The following is a 19,738-nucleotide window of genomic DNA, read 5'->3' on the forward strand; positions in this document are numbered from 1 at the left end:
TTCTCCATGTTGGCCAGGCTGGTCTCGAACTTCTGCCCTTAGGTGATCCTCCTGCCTCGGCCTCCCAAAGTGCTAGGATTATGGGTGTGAACCACCATACCTGGCCCATTTTTTAAATTGAGGTATAATTTACATCCAGTGAAATGGTCACATGTCAGGTGTACAGTTTCATCAATTTTAACAAAAGAATCCCTAACACTTTTGTCAAAAGACAGGACATTTGCGTCCATCCCCCGTGAAGGTTCCTTGGTGTGCCCTCCCTTTCAGGTATGAGGTTTTGGTTTGTGTGTGTGGGTAAGAAGTTCTGTGTTACTCTTAAATATGTGTAACTAGGGCTGTTGAGTATTTTATGTTGTTGACTTACCATGTTTGCCATTTGCATGTTATCTGCGCTGTTTTGGCTTTTGGTTGTATGCGACAAAGACTCTCTCCAGCCAGCTTGGGAAGGAGTTTTGTGAGTGGGAACATGTATAGTGTGATAGGAATCGCACAGGAATCCGGGAATTCGAGCTGGGATGGGCTGAGCTTCAGAGCCTGGTGGTGGAGGGAGGTTCCTCGCTGCTCTGGGGGCCTCAGCCACAGTTTTTGTCTAGGATTTTGCCCCATGGGACTGTGCCTGGCTCCATGTGCTGGAGCCTTCTCCCCCGCCACCAGCTGGCTGCTTTGCTCTATCCTGGTTTCCCTTCCTTGTGGCTTCAGCTGGAGGACTTGCTTAGCTGTCCAAAAGCCCTTTGGCCCCAGTTCAACTCTGTGGCATTTCTTGTTGCATTCTTTCAGTTTCTAAGTGACCAATTCCTGTCACATTTCATAGTTCACATCCTTGAGAGAAACTTGATCTAGTTCATTCCCCACCCCCACCCCTGCCCTGGCCCTGGGTTTGAGGATATTGGCTAGCCTGCGGATTGTCTGCCCTGGGTGGGAGGCCTGACCCGTGTTCAGTGAGCTGGGCTGGTGGAGCTGGGGAGGAGGCGTTGGTGTTGTGGGCAGTGGGCAGCGCCGGGTAAGGCAGAGTGGCTGCCCATGGCCCGGGGTGGACACAGGACAGAGAGTTGGGTGGAGTGGCGGATGTTTTCCAAAACACTTGAGTGTGACTTAAAAAGCTTCACGCAACCCTCATAGTTTGAGGCAAAGGCTGGTTTCTTTGCCAAACGTTAGATTTAATAAAGAGGAGGTGTTTGGATTGTTTATGGTTTGGACTTCCTTATTTCCCTTACTTCACTATTTTCAAAATTGTGACGTTTGCCTTGCCGGTTTATGCAGGACTTTACAGAACTCGAAATTCAAATTCTGAGCTGCCACCAAGTTTTTACAATTAAACCATTTTAAAATTTTTGTTCTGAGGTAGTGGTTAATTTCCCTTCTTTTTCTTTCTTCTCCTTTTTTTTATGATTTAAAACTTACTAGTTAGAAACTTTTCTTTTTGCCTCACCAGCTTCAGGAAATTTTCTTTTGAATTGTTAGACATAAATAAATAAATAAATAAACCCACAGACGCATGCACACGCATGTATGTTCTTCCACCCTGTAGTATAAAGAAAACATTTTGAAATCCGAAAATGAAGTATGTTACCTTTTTCCTTCCAGGAGTAGACTGTGGGTGATGTTTGTGTGGTGTGTTTTGCTCACATTTCTTACTCTAGTTGTATGGTATAAAATCCTCAGTATTTGCTTTATTTTTTTCTCATTGAGGAAAACAGTAAAATGAGTTAACCTGAAAATGTCCTTTCCAGTTCAGCATTCAGAGTGAGGAAAGAGGTATAGATACAGTTAAGGTGAGAACGGAACTGTATTCCGCCGACGTATTTGTGAGCACGTCAGAAAGCGAACGTGCCTCACTAGAATGCATGATGGCGTCAGGAGTGGCGGGCAGGTGCCCGGCACGCAGTCACGGGAGGTGGGTCCAAGTCCTGGTTTATGTGAGTCCTGTGAGGTGAGAGAGTGGGGAAAAATGCCACCCACTCAACTTAATGCCCTTGTTTGTTTGTTTTAACCAAGAGTTTACTTGTAATTTAGTATTGCCAGAAAACTGTTTAGGTAAAAAGTGTCGAGTATAAATAGGTACACAGTCGGGTCAGATATGTTAATTGCATCTCACTTGATTTAATGAAAATTTACCATTTGTTTTGAGGTCAGTACCATTAAAAAAAACATGTTAAAGTTCTCATTAACTCGCTTCAGTGATATTTACATAGGCAGAATTGAAGTGGAGGTTTTTCAGTAGGCATTTGCGTGGTGTTCTTTCGTTAGATACCAGCCCAGAAACAGAATGTCAGAGCTTTCAGCGAGTTGGAGAAATCACCTAGCTCAACCCTCCCTGGGAAGGAGGGCGAGGAATCCGAGACGCTGAGGTGGTGAAACTTACACAGGTAGTGCCGAGATCTGATTCTGGGGTTTGGTGTTCTTTTCTCATACTGTGCTTCTTCCTCCTACCCACGGATGTGTACCTGAAACATTTTAGGAAAGAGAAATCAAAACTTCTTGGCCACACACAAACGAAAGCCTCACACCTGACAGGGAGGGCACACTGGGAACCTTCTGGTGGGATGGTTGCGCATGTCCTGTGTTTTGACAAAGGTGTGAGGGACTCATTTTAAAATTGAGTTATAATTTACATACAGTGAAATGGTCACATGTCAGGTGTACAGTTTGATCAGTTTTAACAAAAGGGCTACGCTTCCTGGCTTGTGGGGAGGAGAAATGAATCAGTGAAGAACACGCTGATTGATTGTGCCTTAAAGGCTTTACGATCTCATGGGGGCATAGTGATATGATCCCACAGATTAGGAACGTAGAGTGGGAGGTATAATTCTAGGGTGCTTGAGTTGAAGTGTTTCTTTTGGAAATTTCTAAGATAAAGCACAAACTTTAAAAGTTAAACATGGTCAAATGCAACTCCCCCCCTCCCCCCATGTTAATGGCTCCTTAATAAAGGCTTCAAAGGGAAAATGAAGGAGGCGGGAGGCCACCTAGTGTAGGAGGGCAGGGTGGGAGAGGTCAAGGTCAGGAGCCCTTAAGGAGAGTTGTGGGAGAGAGGGAAGAACATGAGAGGCCACCTTCTGGAGCCAATTTCTGTGGTGACAGCCGCAGGTGAGACGATGGCTTGGACTCAGGTCTGTCTTCTGCTGAGGACAGCTGTCCTCATTGTGACCGGTGGGAACACACGAATAGGCTCCACTAGCTCCTGTGCATCCCAGAAGCTGCCGCCCTGTCCAGTGCCGTTTCTGCCTGGGCTTTCCATGACACAGCAGATGCGGTCACCTCATTCTTTGCTCTCTCCTTTCCTCTCCCTCATCCCAGTTTCACTGTGCTCTAGGAGTGCTGGCATTCTCCAGGAACCCCTTCAGTGTCTCCGTCCTTTCAACAGACACACCCTTTAGACTGTGCCTTCAGGAACCAAGGTACCTGGTTCTGTCCCTGTCTATCCCAGCACTGCCATCGTTGCAGCGTAAGCCCCTCTCTTTGCAGGGAAAGACCAGGGGTCCCTTGTTCCTTTGCGCATTTACGTCTTCCATCCCATAGGTCACTTTGCGCTCCCCTGCCACACACTTTCCATTGTGTCTGTCCTGTGTTGAAGGCTTTCCTGTTATCTGTCCTCGCACATCTCAGCTCCTGTGCTTTTTTCGGCAAGGCCCTTTGTGGCTGTGTTCTGCCCGGTCCGTTTAACCTTATTTCATAATTATGCACACTTCCCAGTTTGAACTTGAACGTTTGTTTCTGTCTTGTTCCCGTTGGCCCGGACACACAGTGCCGTTTCCTGCCCCTTCTTTTCTTTTTTCTTTTCAGACTTCTCTGCCTCAGATGTTTGCCATTCCCCATCTGTCTCTCCAGATCTTACCCATCTTGTCCTTCCCCGCCTCCCCGATGCCTCTGAAGACTCCATTCATGTTTCTCTCCCTTCCCCAGGATACATTCTTAACGTTGGAGTCGGTATTAGGTACTTTCACTTGCAGTGGGAGTTTCTTTATTCACAAAGCCTCTTGAGTGTTGCTCTCCAACTATTTTGTGTGTCCTTCCAGGGCAGTGACCTTGCCTGTTATTTGTCTTGTTCTCCCAAGCACGGGTGCTAAGGACATAGTCTGTAGGCATGCAGATGTGTGTGACTTGTTCACACAAACTGTGAGGATGAGGACTTGGTGAATGGTGGACATTCAGATCTAAACTGTATCTCCAGGGCATGACGCCACCTGTCTGTAGTGCAGTTACTTGAGAACTTGGGAGGGTGAGGTGGGAAGATTTCTTGAGGTCAGGAGTTTGAGACCAACTTGGGCAACACAGCAAGATCCTGTCTCTACAAAAAAATAAAATAAAAATAAATAACTGGTCATGGTGGTGGGCCTGTAGTCCCAGCTGCTCAGGAGGCTGAAGAGAGAGGATCCTTTGAGCCCAGGAGGTCAAGGCTGCAGTGAGCTATGGTCACACCACTGTACTCCAGCCTGGGTTACAGAGCGAGACCCTGTTTCACAAATAAATAAGGAAATAAAGTGCATCTCTGCTTCTGTTTTCAGACAAGGGATTTATGTTTTCTACATGGAACAGAAGTAACACGCTGTGGTCTCTCAGTTAACCAGTGCGTCACCTGGGAGCAAAGCCCTTTTGTGATAAAGTTGGCTAATTTGTTGTTGTTGTTTTTAATTTTCATAAATGTTGCAAAACCTTGTTGGTAAACACTCTCATGGCCGTTTAAGTGGTGTGCTTTTCCAGGTTGAATAACCAAAAAACCTGCTTAGCAGTGTATAGGTTTTGTTTTGGTTTTAAATACTACTGGTTGCGGAGCGGGGCTGGCCCACGGGCAGTGCTCTCGGACTAACCACAGCTGTTGATTAAACGGCCTAAGTACAGCAGAATTTGTTTCGCTCTCCCGATCCTTTTGCTTTATTTTGTTTTGTACTCTGGCATTTGGGGTTTTTTCCCCTTTCCTCTCAGGTGTCTCATGTCTTCCCACTAAGACCAGAGGAAGGAAGAAAAAGAGATTTGCTTTGAGGCCAGATACAAATCTGTGCCTGCCACAGACCAGCTCTGTAACCTACTAGGCCGGTGACTAGTGTACGACTGTTGTGAGGAGGTGCTGGAGTGAGACAGACAGCAGGGGTGAGGGTAGGCGACAGTGACCTGGTGGTGCCACAGCCTCCCCCTCTGCCTTCCAGATACCCTGCCCCATCCCACCTCCAAATGCCAGGGTAACTGAATCAGTTTATAAGTGAGTAAATGACTATGAACGTGTATCTCTGTTACATCAAATAGGCATTTACACTGAAGCTATTTCATCCGTTCCAATTTCATATACAAAACAGGGAGACGTGAGGGATCCCGGGATGGACTCGCGACTCATGTATCCTACTTCAGGGCGAGGAGATCCTGCTTTTCCTTAATTGGGGCCTTCCTGGAGTGTGGAATTGCCGAGGGAGAACACTTGCTGACGTGGAGCTGTGCCCATGTTGTTCCTCTGGTTGGTTGGGCAGGGGGCACAGGTCTTGCTTTGCCCTTTCTCCATCTTCGTGGCAGCTAGCTGTGTTCAGAAACCATCCATCTGCCCACCCGCTCCTTGCCTGAATATTCTCTGAGCTGCCTGTCCCCTTTTCTCTAACGTTGTTTTCTAACTCTGAGGTCCTGTGCACATCAGATTTTCAGCATTGTTTTAGTTATTAGGAAATATTTTCAGTCCGTCGTTCATCTTCTCAGAGCACATCTTCTTTCTCTCATCCTCTATTTCGTCCTTGGGCCTTTTTGTATTTCTGATTCGGTTTTTTTAGTTTCTGATGGTTAGGTGTGATATTGAAATACATCTTTTTCATTCATCAAGGTATCCTTAGATCTTCCAGCAGCCTAATGTGCAGTAGAATTTGTTTTTACCCAAACTAATAAGCAGTCTACTTTTTGGGGTAGCTGTCTTAAAACCCAACTTTGTTCAAGTCTACAAGTGGAGGGAAATGTTCCGTTTTCTCTGATGATATATAAAAGGACCTGGCCAATTAGTGGGAGATTGTGCTGTCCTCATTTATAAAGTTGTGAATGCCATCGTGTGAGTCCTGTTGCATTTAATCAGAGCTGGGGTGTAATTAGTCAGATTTACTTGGTTTTGAAAATGGACAATTAGAGTGAGCTTTCATTACGTGCTGCTTTGTACAGAGCCAGACCTTTTCCCTTGTATTCCGTCTGAACATTGCGCGTTCCGGCTGGTTTTCCCCATGCTCTTCCTGAGCTGTATCCAAGTGTTTTTAATGTGCTGGAGTGAAGGCAGTTGTGGTGCAGTAGGAAAATATTTCAAGGAGAAATAAAATGGATCAGATTCAGCTTCTTGCCTCTCTTATTTACCTGGTTTTATAAAAACAAACAAAAAACCCCAAAACCTTGTTTTATGGAAAATTTCAAGCATACACAGGTAGAGAGAATCATATAATAAATGCCATTTACCCACCACACAGTTTCACTGTTATCAGCATCTTGCCGGGCCTGGCACAGTGGCTCATGCCCGTAATCCCAGCACTTTGGGAGGCCAAGGTGGAAGGATGGCTTGAGGCCAGGAGTTTGAGACTAGCCTGGGCAACATGGTAAGACCCTGTCTCTAAAAAACAAAACAAAATCTTACCAATATTTTTATCAGTTCTCCCCACTTTTTTCTTTCCTGGTGTATTAAAGCAGATTTCAGGTGTCTTGTTAATTGGTTGACAAATACTTCAACGTGCATCTCTAACCTTTTGCTTTTATTATTTTTATTTTTTTTGAGACAGGGTCTTGCTTTGTCACCTAGGCCGGAGTGCAGTGGCATGATTATAGCTCACTGCAGCCTCGAACTCCTGGGCTCAAGGAACCCTGCCTCAGCCTGCTGAGTAGCTGGGACTGCAGGCTCACACCGTGCCAGCTAATTTTTCTTTTTCTTTTTTTAAATTTGAAATTATATTCCTGTTGCTTAAGATTACTAAGGCGGACTTTTTTTTAAAACCTTTTATATTCAATCTCCATAGAGACTGTCAGAAATGGCCAGTGCAGGCTGGGCACAGTGGCTCATGCCTGTAATCCCAGCCCTTTGGGAGGCTGAGGTGGGTGGATCATTTGAGGTCAGGAGTTTGAGACCAGCCTAGCCAACATGGTGAAACCATGTCTCTACTAAAAATACAAAAATTAGCCGGGTGTGGTGGCAGGCACCTGTAATCCCAGCTACTTGGGAGGCTGAGGCAGGAGAATCGCTTGAACCCAGAAGGCAGAGGTTGTAGTGAGCTGAGGTCATGCCACTGCACTCCACCCTGGGCGACAGAGCGAGACTTCATCTCAAAAGAAAAAGGAAATGGTCAGTGCCAGCTCTATTGCAAGTTGTCTTGTGGTATTGGGAAGTTTTCAATTAGCAATAATCGTGCCTCGGGTAAACGTCATTGACTATGATAGTGCCACTGTGCGAAGAGCCTTTTTTCCTTTTTAAAAAAACCCACCATGTTGGTATCACACCTAACAAAAGTAATAATAATGCCTGATTTCATCTAATGCACTGTCCATGTTCATATTTTCTCACTTGTCTAAAAAATGTCTTTTGTAAGTTGCTTGGATCCTGCTTCAAATAAAACCGTTTGTATTTGGTTATTATGTTTCCTGGGTCTCCTTTATTCTCTAACATTCTCCCTTTCCTTTTGTTTCCTTTCATGCCATTGATTTGTTAGAGAAACTGGGTCATTTGTCCTGTTCAGTTACCTTAACCTTTTGCTGGTTTAATTGTTCCTTATAGCAAATAGGTTGTAAGGAGAAGGTGCGGACCTAAATTAAATCAGTGCAGCCACCCTTTAGCAGTTCTCTTTATGTATTTATTATTATTATGTTTTGAGGCAGAGTTTCACTCTTGTCACCCAGGCTGGAGTGCAGTGGCACAATCTTGGCTCACTGCAACCTCCGCCTCCCGGGTTCCAGCGATTCTCCTGCCTCAGCCTCCGAGTAGCCGGGACTACAGGCATGTGCCACCACACCCGGCTAATTTTTGTATTTTTAGTACCGACGGGGTTTCACCATGTTGGCCAGGCTGGTCTCAAACTCCTGACCTCAAGTGATCCACCCTCCTCGGCCTCCCAAAATGCTGGGGTTACAGGCATGAGCCACCGAGCCTGGCTAGCAGTTCGTTTAAACATTTGCTGGCAGAGATGGAAACTAATAGTTAAAACCAGCTGCTCCCCTCTTCTTCCTAGGATTATTCTATGTAATTTTGAGTTGCAAATAAGATGCAAGATTTTTTTTTTTCCCAAATTAAACTGGGCCATTCTATTTATGGTTACTCCTTATTTATTTATTTTTATAGTTACTTTTTAACCCTCTGAATGGGTCCTCATATTTTGTACTGAAAGCAGGTGAGAGGGATTAATTTATTGGCAGCGTTTCTGTGTAGTGCACGCAGCAGGCGCTTGGCAGGAGTCTGGCCTAGGGTTGAGGAGGTGGGTGGTGTTTGTGGTCTGAGGTGCCCAGTTGTGCTGGGCAGTCAGTCCTTGCCCTTTTCTGTTGTCTGTTTTATTAGATCTCTGGATAGGGCTATTGGGCCGCCTGGGGAAGCTTCCCCAGAGAAGTTCACCGTAGAGAGGATTTTGGTTGGCAGATGTTATAACTGATCCATCTCTCTTGATTTTTGACCTGTATGCTAGTTAAGCAGACACTTTTGTATAGTTCTAGTGGAATTATTTGGCATGTTGTAACAAGAAGCATATACTGCGTTGTAATTTTCTTGAAAGATAGAGTTTGATGTTAAGAGGACAGTAGCCCTCTGTATCCTCGTGTTCTGTGCCCACAGATACAACCAACCATGAATCAGAAATGTTCAGGAGAAACAATAAAAACAACGTAACAATAAAACGTAATATGAATAAAATACATGTAACAACTATTTACATAGCATTTACATTGTATTTTGTATTATAAGTAATGTAGAGAGAATTTAAAATATATAGGAGGGCTGGTTGTGGTGGCTCACGTCTGTAATCCCAGTGCTTTGGGAGGCCAAGGCGGGAGAATCACTTGAGGCCAGTAGTTTGAGACCAGCCTGGGCAACATAGCAAGACCCTGTCTGTATGATAGATTTTTTGAAAAATGAGCTGGGTGTGGTGGCGCATGCCCGTAGTCTTAGCTGCTCAGGAGACTTGAGACAGGAGGACTGCTTGAGCCTAGGAGTTTGAGGCTGCAGTGAGCTATGACTGTGCCACTCTGGCCTGTGTGAACAGAGCGAGGCCCTGTATCTAAAAGATGTGTGTCTGTGTATATGAGAGGATGTGTGTAGGTTAAATATAAAATGTAAATGCCTCTCCATTTTTATATCAGGGACTTGGGCATCCACGGGTTTTGGGATTGGAGGGTCATCCTGGAACCAGTCCCCTACAGATACCGAGGGAGGACTCTGCTGGGCCCTTCCCCGCCCCCCCCCCCCCCTTTTTTTTTTTTAAGGAAAGTCTCTCTCTGTAATTATGGATCAATATATAAAATAATTGCTGTGTGTATCTTTATATGTATTGGATCCATTTTCCATTCAGAAATCTGACCTGTTTTTCAGTGATCTGTACTGCCCGGTGTATCAGCAGAGTATCTGAGGTACTGATAAGCATCCAGTTTGTAAATGTCTTGTATATTTCAGTAGATGGCTGCATCCTTACTTCTTTTCCTTTTAGGTGTGCGGCCTTCCCCTTCTGATTTGGACTTTCTTTATTCCACTTTCTTGCCTTATTAAGGTGCAGACGGACGGTTTGTTCCTTTTCCTCTGCTTTTGCTGTTTGGGGATCCCCAGTTGTATATTTTGCATTTTCTGGCAATAATAGGTGTTTTAATGAGCAGTTAATGCTCTTTGAGGCATAGCTGTCTGGCTCTTAACTGGGCAGCCCCATTTAAACCTGTGGCTTCACCTGTCACTTTGTAAACCAAAGATCTCAAAGCTTTATCTTCACCCGAGATACCCCCCAGGAGCTTCCAAACTCCAAACCATCTGCCTGCTAGACATCTCCATTTCACTGTCCCAGGCAGATTTCATGCCTCTGAAACAGAGCTCATCTCCTCCTGCCTGCGCAGCAAATACACCCCACCAGAAACAAACACCCACCACACCCACCCACCCCAGTAAAAACCGAACCAATAAAACACCACTCGGAAGCTCTCCCTTTCCCCTGAGCTGCTGCTTTAGATGCTCGGCCTCACAGGTACCTTACCCACAGAGCAGAAACCCAGGCATCCCTGGCAGCCTTCCCTCCTCACCCCTCAGTCTTGGTGGTGCCCAGATGGGAGCTGGCAGAGATGTCTCGTGGATGGGCGCTCTCTTTGCTGTTCTGTAGCCTTGGTGGCTTAGCCCCAGACCACTCCTCCCGACAACAGCCTCTGGACCCTGAGTCTACCCCTCACTCTTCTGCTCTTCCTCGGGGCTGCTGCCAGAGAGGTCAGTGCATTGTAAACCTGACTCTGCTGCCTGCAAGTCTCAAATAATGAAGTGGCTGTACCTTGTCTTTATTTATTTATTTTTTAAATTTTTTGAGACAGAATCTCGCTCTGTCGCCCAGCCTGGAATGCAGTGGCACCATCTCAGCTCACTGCAGCCTCCGCCTCCCTCCTGCCTCAGCCTCCCGAGTAGCTGGAATTTCAGGCGTGAGCCACTTTGCCCAGTCCATGCACCTCATCTTTGAGATGAGGTTCCCAGCTTAAGCTTGGCTCCCAGAATCCTTTGTCATTGGCCTTCTGCCTGTCCCTGCAGCCTCCTCTCTACGGCCAGGCCTCCACACCCACTGCACAGTCTAATTGTGTCGAATTTCTTGCCGTTTCCTAGGTATACCATTTTTTGTCAGGTCTTGGTGCCTTGACCACATACTTGCCTGGAACACCTCTCCTCCTTTCTCACCGGGCTGGGTCTAGCTGGCCGCGTGCAGTTGCTCCTGGTAGAGAGTCCTTTCTGTGCACTGGCAGCCGCTGTAGGGTCCTGACACTCCACTAGTCTCTCTGCCTCTCTCTGTCACCTTCCCTGCAACTGCCAGTGTTCCCAGGGTGAGAATTAAATCATCGTGCCCTCAAAAACGGATTTCTTGGCCAAGTGCAGTGGCTCACACCTGTAATCCCAGCACTTTGGGAAGCCGAGGCGGGTGGATCACTTGAGGTCAGGAGTTCGAGACCAACCTGGCCAACATGGTGAAACCACATCTCTACTAAAAATACAAAAATTAGCTGGGCGTGGTGGCACACATCTGTAATCCTAGCTACTGGGGAGACTGAGGCACGAGAATTGCTTGAACCCAGGAGGCTGAGGTTGCAGTGAGCCAGGATCACACCACTGCACTCCAGACTGGGCAACAGAGCGAGACTCAGTCTTAAAAAAAAAAAAAAAAAAATTTCTCTGAAGAGTAGATGGGTCTTGCAGTGTTATGTTTTTGTTTCTTGCATCACTTGTACTCTGTCAGTGAAATTTTGTTTTTTTTTTTTTACTCTAATCCCATGACATAATGAAAATTTTGAAAAAAGGCTACATTGGAACATAGTCTTTTGGTCAGGTGTGTTTACTGTTTATGGTTCAAAAGAATCTGATGCAAATCATGTTTTGTGAGTAAAATAGTTCAGTGAACTGAAGCTTATAATCCCTCTAGTTGCCTGAAAAGCGTGTCCTGGTTTATGTGTCACTTAGCGTTTTGAGTGGCTTTTCTCCTGTAGTGATGAATACAAAGTATATACAAAATCCTATTTCTTTGGTTCTCCTATGGAACATAAATTTATTTTAAGTAAAATTCTTGATTCTGGTAGAATGGTAATCTGATTTTAAGATTTCTCCAAATTTAAAACCCAAGAGTTATTACATAATTCTTGTTTTCTTAATTCATAATTCTATAACGTGAGGTAGGCCTAATCACAAAATGTGTATGTTTCTTTTCTTTTTCCTAGTTTAATGCTTGTGTGTGTATTAAAAAACAAGGCCAGAACTAAAAGCTACAAGTACATATTTTAAGAAGTAAATTGATTTAAGTGGTCAGTGGTATGTTGCAGGATTTATGGCATTAATATTTAGAAAGCTCTTCTCCAAACACCTATTACCTTCATTTGAATTTTCTTCACACAAAGTTGGTTTAGAATGTAAATTCGAAGAGTTCCGAATCCTAATTCTTCACCGAGTCAGAATTCCCGGAGGTGGGTCCCGCAGTCTGTGGCTTCGCAAGCCTTCCGGGTGATTCTTATGCCTCCTCAGCCCAGAGAACCCCTGGTGTGGATTTGCATCATTTGAATTTGTAGTACATGGGACAGGAAGAAAGGAGGGTGGTTTCCATTATAACTTTTTTTTTTTTTTTTTGAGACGGAGTTTTGCTCTGTTGCCCAGGCTGGAGTGCAGTGGCATGATCTCGGCTCACTGCAGCCTCCATCTCCCAGGTTCAAGCGATTCTCCTGCCTCAGCCTCCTGAGTAGCTGGGATTACAGGCATGCACCACCATGCCTGGCTGATTTTTGTATTTTTAGTAGAGACGGGGTTTCACCATGTTGATCAGGCGGGTCCCAAACTCCTGACCTCGTGATCGCCTGCCTTGGCCTCCCAAAGTGCTGGGATTACAGGCATGAGCCACTGCGCCTGGCCATAACTTTTATTTAAAAGTTTTTCAGAGGAATGATTTTTTCAACAGGCTGTATAAATAGGCTCTTATTACATCATGTTTTCATGTGACGGATTTAACATACACTAGAAGGAGACTGCTTTATGTACTTCTCCAAATTGCTGTTCTTGAGTTTATTTAGCGATGTCCACGTTATATTTACAAGCATGTGGGCTGGGCATGAGCCACTGTGCCTGGCCATAACTTTTATTTTTGTGTTTTTAGTAGAGATGGGGTTTCACCATATTGGCCAGACTGGTCTCGAACTCCTGACCTCATAATCCACCCTCCTTGGCCTTCCAAAGTGCTGGGATTATAGGCATGAGCCATCGCGCCTGGCCTGTAACCACTTTTAAGTGCAGAGTTCAGTGGCACTAATTAAATTCACATCGTTGTGCAGCCACCACCACCATCCAGCTCCAGAACTTTCTCATCTCCCCAAACTGAAGCTCTGTCCCCATGAAACACTCATTCCCCATTCTTCCTTTCCCCAGCCCCTGGCAGCCACCATTCTGTCTGTCCCTATAAATTTGACTACTCGGCACCTCTTATGGGTAGAATGACACAGTACTTGACTTTTTGTGTGACTGGGTTTTTTCACTTAGCCTAATGTCTTCAAGGTTCATTTGTGTTTTAGCATGTGCAGAATTCCCTTCCTCTTCAGGGGTGAATCGTACTCAATTGTGTCTGCCACATTCTGCTCATCCATTCACTTATCGATGGACACTGGGTTGTTTCCACCTTTTGGCTGTTGTCTGTATTGTACATTTTTAAAATTTAAATTAATTTTATAGCTTTCTTTCTTTTTTTCTTTCTTTTTTTTTTTTGAGACAGTCTCACTCTGTTGCCTAGGCTGGAGTGCAGTGGCATGATCTTGGCTCACTGCAACCTCCGCCTCCTGGACTCAAGCAATTCTCGTGCCTCCTGAGTAGCTGGGATTACAAATGTGCACCACCATGCCCAGCTAATTTTTGTAATTTTAGTGGAGATGCGGTTTCACCCTGTCGGCCAGGCTGGTCTAGAATGCCTGGCTTCATGTGATCCGCCCGGCTGTAGTGTTTTTTTGTTTTTTGTTTTTTGTTTTCTGAGGTAGACTCTTACTCTGTCACCCAGGCTGGAGTGCAGTGGCACAATTTCGGCTCACTGCAGCCTCCACCTCCCGGGTTCAAGCAATTCTCCTGCCTCAGCCTCCCAAGTAGTTGGGATTACAGGTGTGAGCCACCACACCTGGCTAATTTTTGCATTTTTAGTATAGATGGGGGTTCGCCCTGTTGGCCAGGCTGGTCTCAAACTTCTGACCTCAGGCGATTGGCCTGCCTGGGCTTCCCAAAGTGCTGGGATTACAGACATGAGCCACCACACCCGGCCTCTTTTCTTTTCTTTTCTTTTCTTTTTGAGACAGAGTGTCGCTCTGTTGCCCAGGCTAGAGTGCAGTGGCACGATCTCGGCTCACTGCAACCTCAGCCTCCCAGGTTCAAGCGATTCTTCTTCCTCAGCCTCCCAAGTAGTTGGGACTACAGGCGCCTGCCACCAAGCTCGGCTAATTTTTGTATTTTTAGTAGAGACAGGGTTTCACCATATTGGCCACACTGGTCTTGAACTCCTGATCTTGTGATACGCCTGCCTTGGCCTCCCAAAGTGCTGGGATTACAGGCATGAGCCACTGTTCCTGGCCCTTGTCTTTTATGTTTGATAGATTCCAGATCCAAAAGACAAGTTCCTTGAGGAATTCAACCACTATTTTATTCCATCTGTTGAAAATACAGCTTTAATTTACATCTCATGATTGCCGTTGTTAATTTTTTAACAAAGAAAGAATAGCGTGTAAAAGCCGGTGTGGAATGATGAGCTGAGTGGTGACTCTCTTAAATAAAAGCGTGAACTCCTGTGTTGAGGGAATGGAGGTGGTAGAGAAGATAGAGAATTCTACAGATGACCCTACCCTGTTAAGTGTTCAAGTCATAGTGTTACTCCTGATTTTCTTTTCTTTGTTCTTCAGAGTGTGATTTAAATTTTAAGTGCTTCAAGATCTATGAGGTACAACCCGCACAGTAGATATTTAATAAATAGTGAATGATCAATATTTTCCTGGTGGATTAAACCACTCCTATTGGCAGCCTATGACTCTGCGGAGTTATTATTCTGGTTCATGAAACCAGATAATATTTCCATAGCTCATTGCATTCTTTTATGTGGGCAAACACATGGCATCTTTAAAAGCTGACAGCTGCAGTTCCCTAGAACACCAAATGCTTTTCTGAAGTCCATAAATTTCTCTTTTACACTCTGGAAAGTAAAACCGTATTCTGCCAAGTCCAAGCGAATCTGAAGGGGAATATGCACACTGCTATTTTGTTGTTAGAGAGAGATTTATACTCAGTTTGCTCTTTATTAGACCAAAAAAATTTCAGATTAGGAATGGTTTTTGAATATCATGCATATTTTGGTTTCCGTTGGATGCTTTCAGTATCATGTGATTGCTTTAAATGCATGAAAAGCAAAGAGAAATAAAACCTTTCATGGCCCTGTAGACATTCTTGTTTGCCTAGGGCTTAAGCAATTGTGGCATGCAAAGCATTTGACATTCAAGATATATTGACGGAGATCAGGCATCTTAAGTATAAAGATTTTTATCTAAAGATATGTATGCTTCCATTTTTTTCTAACTGGTGTCTTTAATTCTGTAGCGGGGATTGGTTGTCTTTGTACTTTTATTTTGATAATGGAAAAACTACATAGGCACGTTGAGATCATCTGTGTAGCATGCTTACAGCTGAGTACCATCAGCACATGCGTGGCTTTTATTTTTTGTGTACAACAAATAATACTATTTTAATGGGTGAAAGTAAATACAAAAAGAATAGGGATGAAATTACTATGTAAATGATGTATTTGAGCCGACTAGAGACTGGGGTACTTACTTTGCAGATGGGGAGCTGTACAAATATAGATTTAAATAGAGTAAAATGATGAGAGTAGTGAGTCATCAAACAGCTTCTGCCCAGTTTGAAAGAAGCTGTGCCCCTCCTGTTCAGTTCCATATTCATTTTGAAGGGGAAATTGGTCTTCAACAAATTGTCATTTTCCCCATTAAGTATACATCGTTCACATTTTATAATTGCATGAGTTTTTTTGTTTTTGAAACTGTTTGCACCTGTTTAAGTAACGTTATAATAAAAATAACTGGCCAGTCAAGGTGGCTTACACCTAGAATCCCAATCCTTTGGGAGGCTGAGGCAGGCAGATCACTGGGGGTCAGGAGTTTGAGACCAGTCTGGCTAACATGCTGAAACCCTGTCTGTACTAAAAATACAAAAATTAGCTGGGTGTCGTGGCTCCTGCCTGTAATCCCAGCTACTAGGGCGGCTAAGGCGAGAGAATCACTTGAGCCGCGAGGGTGGGGAGTGGTGGAGGTTGCAGTGAGCTGTGATTGTGCCACTGCACTCCAGTCTGGGCAATAAATCGAGACTCTGTCTCAAAAATATAATAATAATAATAATAAAAATAAAAATAACTGGTCAATAGACTGAGTTCTGCAAAGGGAAAAGAATAACTGGTCAACATTAAAGGTTCAAGGAAACATTTCTCGTTTAAAAGGAGGGTTTGTGCATTACTCAAGCTTCATAAAGGATTTCTTTGCCATAGAGATTTTGCTTTACTTTCATGAATCCAAATCAGCTAGGTCCTTAAATTTTTTTTTTTTTTTAAACAGAAGTTAAGGAGGGGAGGGGAATAAACATCCTTGTTATCCTATTTGTGTTTAATGCGAGTGCCTGGTTGACTCAAGTACTATATTTTAATTTTTATTTGTTTTGTTTTGCTTGCTCCCTCCCTCCCTCCCTCCCTCCTTCCCTCCCTCCCTCTCTCTCTCTCTCCCTCCCTCTCTCTCTCTCTCTCTCTTTTCTTCTTCTTTTTTTAAAACAAACCCTTGTGTCGAGGGCTGACTTTCAATAGATCGCAGTGACGGAGCTGCTCTGCTACATACGAATCCCCGACCCTGAATTCTGCAGGTCGTCTACGAATGGTTTGGAGCCAGGTTCCCCACGAACAGGGGTGGCTCAACGGGCGAGGGGGCGGCTGCATTTCCCAGGACGAGGGGCTCTCTGCACCGGACCCTGGTCCTGGCACGCGGTGGGGGAGGGACCGGCTGTCCGAGGCCGTTGGAGGCCAATCGAGGCCCCGCGGGCACTGCTGTACCCGTCTGCCTGAGTGGAATTCTGACTTGAAGGCGTTCAGTCATAATCCCACAGATGGTCGCTTCGCCCCATCAGCTCCTTATTGTGGCTCAAGTATTTTAAAATATGGGCAACCCTTCAATGCAAGGAATCAAATTAGTACTGATTTGATAGTCATTTTAACTGAAGTTGATATTGACTGGTAAGGCTGAGATGAGAATGGAAAATAGGAATGACATTGTCTTCAGTTTCTTCTGGGTGGTATTTACATCTGTGGAAATGAACATGACGTGTATTTTGACTGCATTATTACCATATGGTGGAAAGGTTAAAAAATACGTTGTGGACCAGGCGCGGTGGCTGACGCCTGTAATCCCAGCACTTTGGGAGGCCAGGGCAGGTGGATCACCTGAGGTCGGGGGTTCGAGACCAGCCTGACCAACATGGAGAAACCCCATCTCTACTAAAAATACAAAATGAGCTGGGTATGGTGGTGCATGCCTGTAATCTCAGCTACTCGGGAGGTTGAGGCAGGAGAATCACTTAAATCGGGGAGGTGGAGGTGTCGGTGAGCCGAGGTGGTGCCATTGCACACCAGCCGGGGCAACAAGAGCAAAACTCCGTCTCAAAAAAAAAAAGTATTGTGAATTCTCATAGTCATGTTTTCTTTTTCATGAAGGATATTTTGGAGTGCTTTGTAGGTGTTGTTACTATCCTCACATAAAACTATATCATATTTTTAACTTTAAAAGTTTAAAGCACTCAAAGCTATTTAGTTTGAGAATATTGGCCATGTACCAGGGAGACGGGAGTTCGGTATGCCATCGGCCAATGGGACAATTCTCCAGCAGCCTCTGCCTCCTGGGCTCTTTGTTATTTTCTGGAGGGGATTGACGTAGCTCCTGCCACTGTGCTTGGTCTGGAGCTTGCAGTGACAACTGAGCCCCTTGAGTTCTGCTCTCAGCAAGTATACAGTCCGTGAAGATTGATGATATGAATTGGACTTACCCTGTCACACCCAACTAAACTAGAGTCGAGAGACCAGGGAAGAAGAAAAGCTGGGACACAGAGCGTCTGCCCCGGCATTATCTTGAAGGCCGGCTGCCAGAGTGACCTGCTGTAACTTTAAAACCAGTGTTACCTCCTTGCTGCTGAAATAACTGCTGTGACTCTAAGACTGGTTGTTCTCAGCGCCGTCACTCACTCATCAGTCAGAGCTTGCCAGCTCCCAGAAACTTCACTAGTACCAATGAGTTTTCAAAACAGTATGTCACCTTTCTTGCTTTTCTTTCTTTCTTTTTCATTCTTGTTTTCCTCCCCTTCCCTCCTCTTTGGTTTTATAGTTTAGCTATGAAGGCCATTTACCAGAGTCAAACTTGTTCTTAACAGGCAGAAGTTTTAAGTTCATTCAGAGAGTCCCTCAGACCCTTCTGAGCCTGTTCACATGCAGAGAGTAGATGCTGTCACCAGGTTCTTCGTGTCACGCATTCACATGGATATTCAGTCTTCATATGCTGTCCAGTTTCTTTAAGATCAAAGGAGCAACTCGCAGCAGGGCCTCGTAGATGAGTGACATTTCTCTTTCTCATTAAACCCCCAACCTTCTGTTTTTTCTTCAAACATACCGAAGAGCACCCTGGTCTCTCTCTATGCCCCAAGTTGCAATTCTCTTTTCCCAAATGAAACTGTTTTAGGGATTCAGCTCTTTATTTTTATTTGACCTTGACAAGCCCAGGGTGAAGATGATACTGCTTGGCCTGCAGAGGAGCCTGGGCTCCTGGGTGGCAGCCAGAGATCTTGCCACTGAACTGCAATTTGCAAAATACTTAACATATAAGAGGTCTAGGAACAACATTTAGAGAGTGCTTGTGTGGCAGTATCTCATTTATTGCCCACACTTACTTTGTGGGTAGGCTCTTTTATCCCACTTTACAAGTGAAGAAACAGGTTGAAATTGGTTACCAAGTGATTGCCCTGACCTGGCTGCCTCACCTGCTGACAGCGGTATGGGCTCACCGGGTGCCGTGCCCCTGAGCAGGCAGGGCGCCTGTGCCTATCTGGAGGCCATCAGCCCGCAGCGCTCAGGAACTTGGCTTTCGTAATTCCCAGTGGGGCCAGTTTGCAGTCTTTGCTTTAAAAGACCTTTCTGGGAGTCACTCTGAACCAATTCTGGTTTGAGGGGGGACTGCCCAATTTGGTCAATTAAACTCAATTTTTGAAAAACCTCCCTATTTCCCACCACCTCTTTTCCCTTTTGCTCTGTCTGGTCTGATCTGTCTCCCTGCTGGGCAGTAACCCTTTTTCCCAGCGCTCCATCTTTGTTGGTGGCTTTCATTCTGTTTACTTGGACAGGAGGCCTTTGTTTCCCGGTTGTTCAGCTGGGATCCAAATCAAGGTCCATTGACACGAGAGCCCAGGCTCTAATTTGCTCTGCCGTATGCCTCCCCGGTTTGTGTCTTAGTCTTAGAATGACAGTGCTGGAGGAGTGGAGGGAAAGGACACTTGGATAGCCGAGTTGCAGACATGATAATTGGGTGGGTGTGGGTGAGGGTGGTGGTGGGGAGTGGGAGGAAGTTGCTAGGAAAGCTGGGCTTAAAATAGCTGAAGGCCGTAGATACTGGTGCAGTGTGGAGTCTGGCAGATAATTGTGTGGCGGAGAAAGCTTTTGTCCTGAGGATAGTAGATGACCTCCCAGAACTGTGGGAATAACAGTCTCATGTTTACATTTATTCAGGCCACAATGGAGCTGAGCAATTCGCTTCCTGACATGCAATCTTTCTTTTCCAAGTAGATCGGGTTTCCTTATTCTGTGGAAAACGTTAATGCCATTAGAAGCCAGATTCAGGGCTACCTGTAACCGGAAACCTCTGCAGAGAACATCCTGTTACTCAGTACCCCTTCTCCTTCATTTGTTTTATGAAAGTTCCCTTTCCACTTGACTGATATTTATCTTCAGGGCCATGTTTTCTCCTGTCAACCGAATATAGTATACGTAGCTAA

The 19,738-nt window shown here is 45.1% G+C and overlaps 1 protein-coding gene and 1 pseudogene across 1 annotated transcript in view; one reads left to right on the forward strand and one right to left on the reverse strand.

Moving 5' to 3' along the window:
* The window catches only part of SEC14L1 (SEC14 like lipid binding 1), a 75,181-nt gene that overhangs the window by 4,192 nt on the left and 51,251 nt on the right, over positions 1–19,738 (forward strand). The window lies entirely within an intron of this gene.
* Positions 7,265–7,397, reverse strand: LOC116271193 (annotated as a pseudogene).

Source organism: Papio anubis, chromosome 17, assembly GCF_008728515.1.
Source record: "Papio anubis isolate 15944 chromosome 17, Panubis1.0, whole genome shotgun sequence".
Taxonomy (NCBI): Eukaryota; Metazoa; Chordata; class Mammalia; order Primates; family Cercopithecidae; genus Papio; species Papio anubis.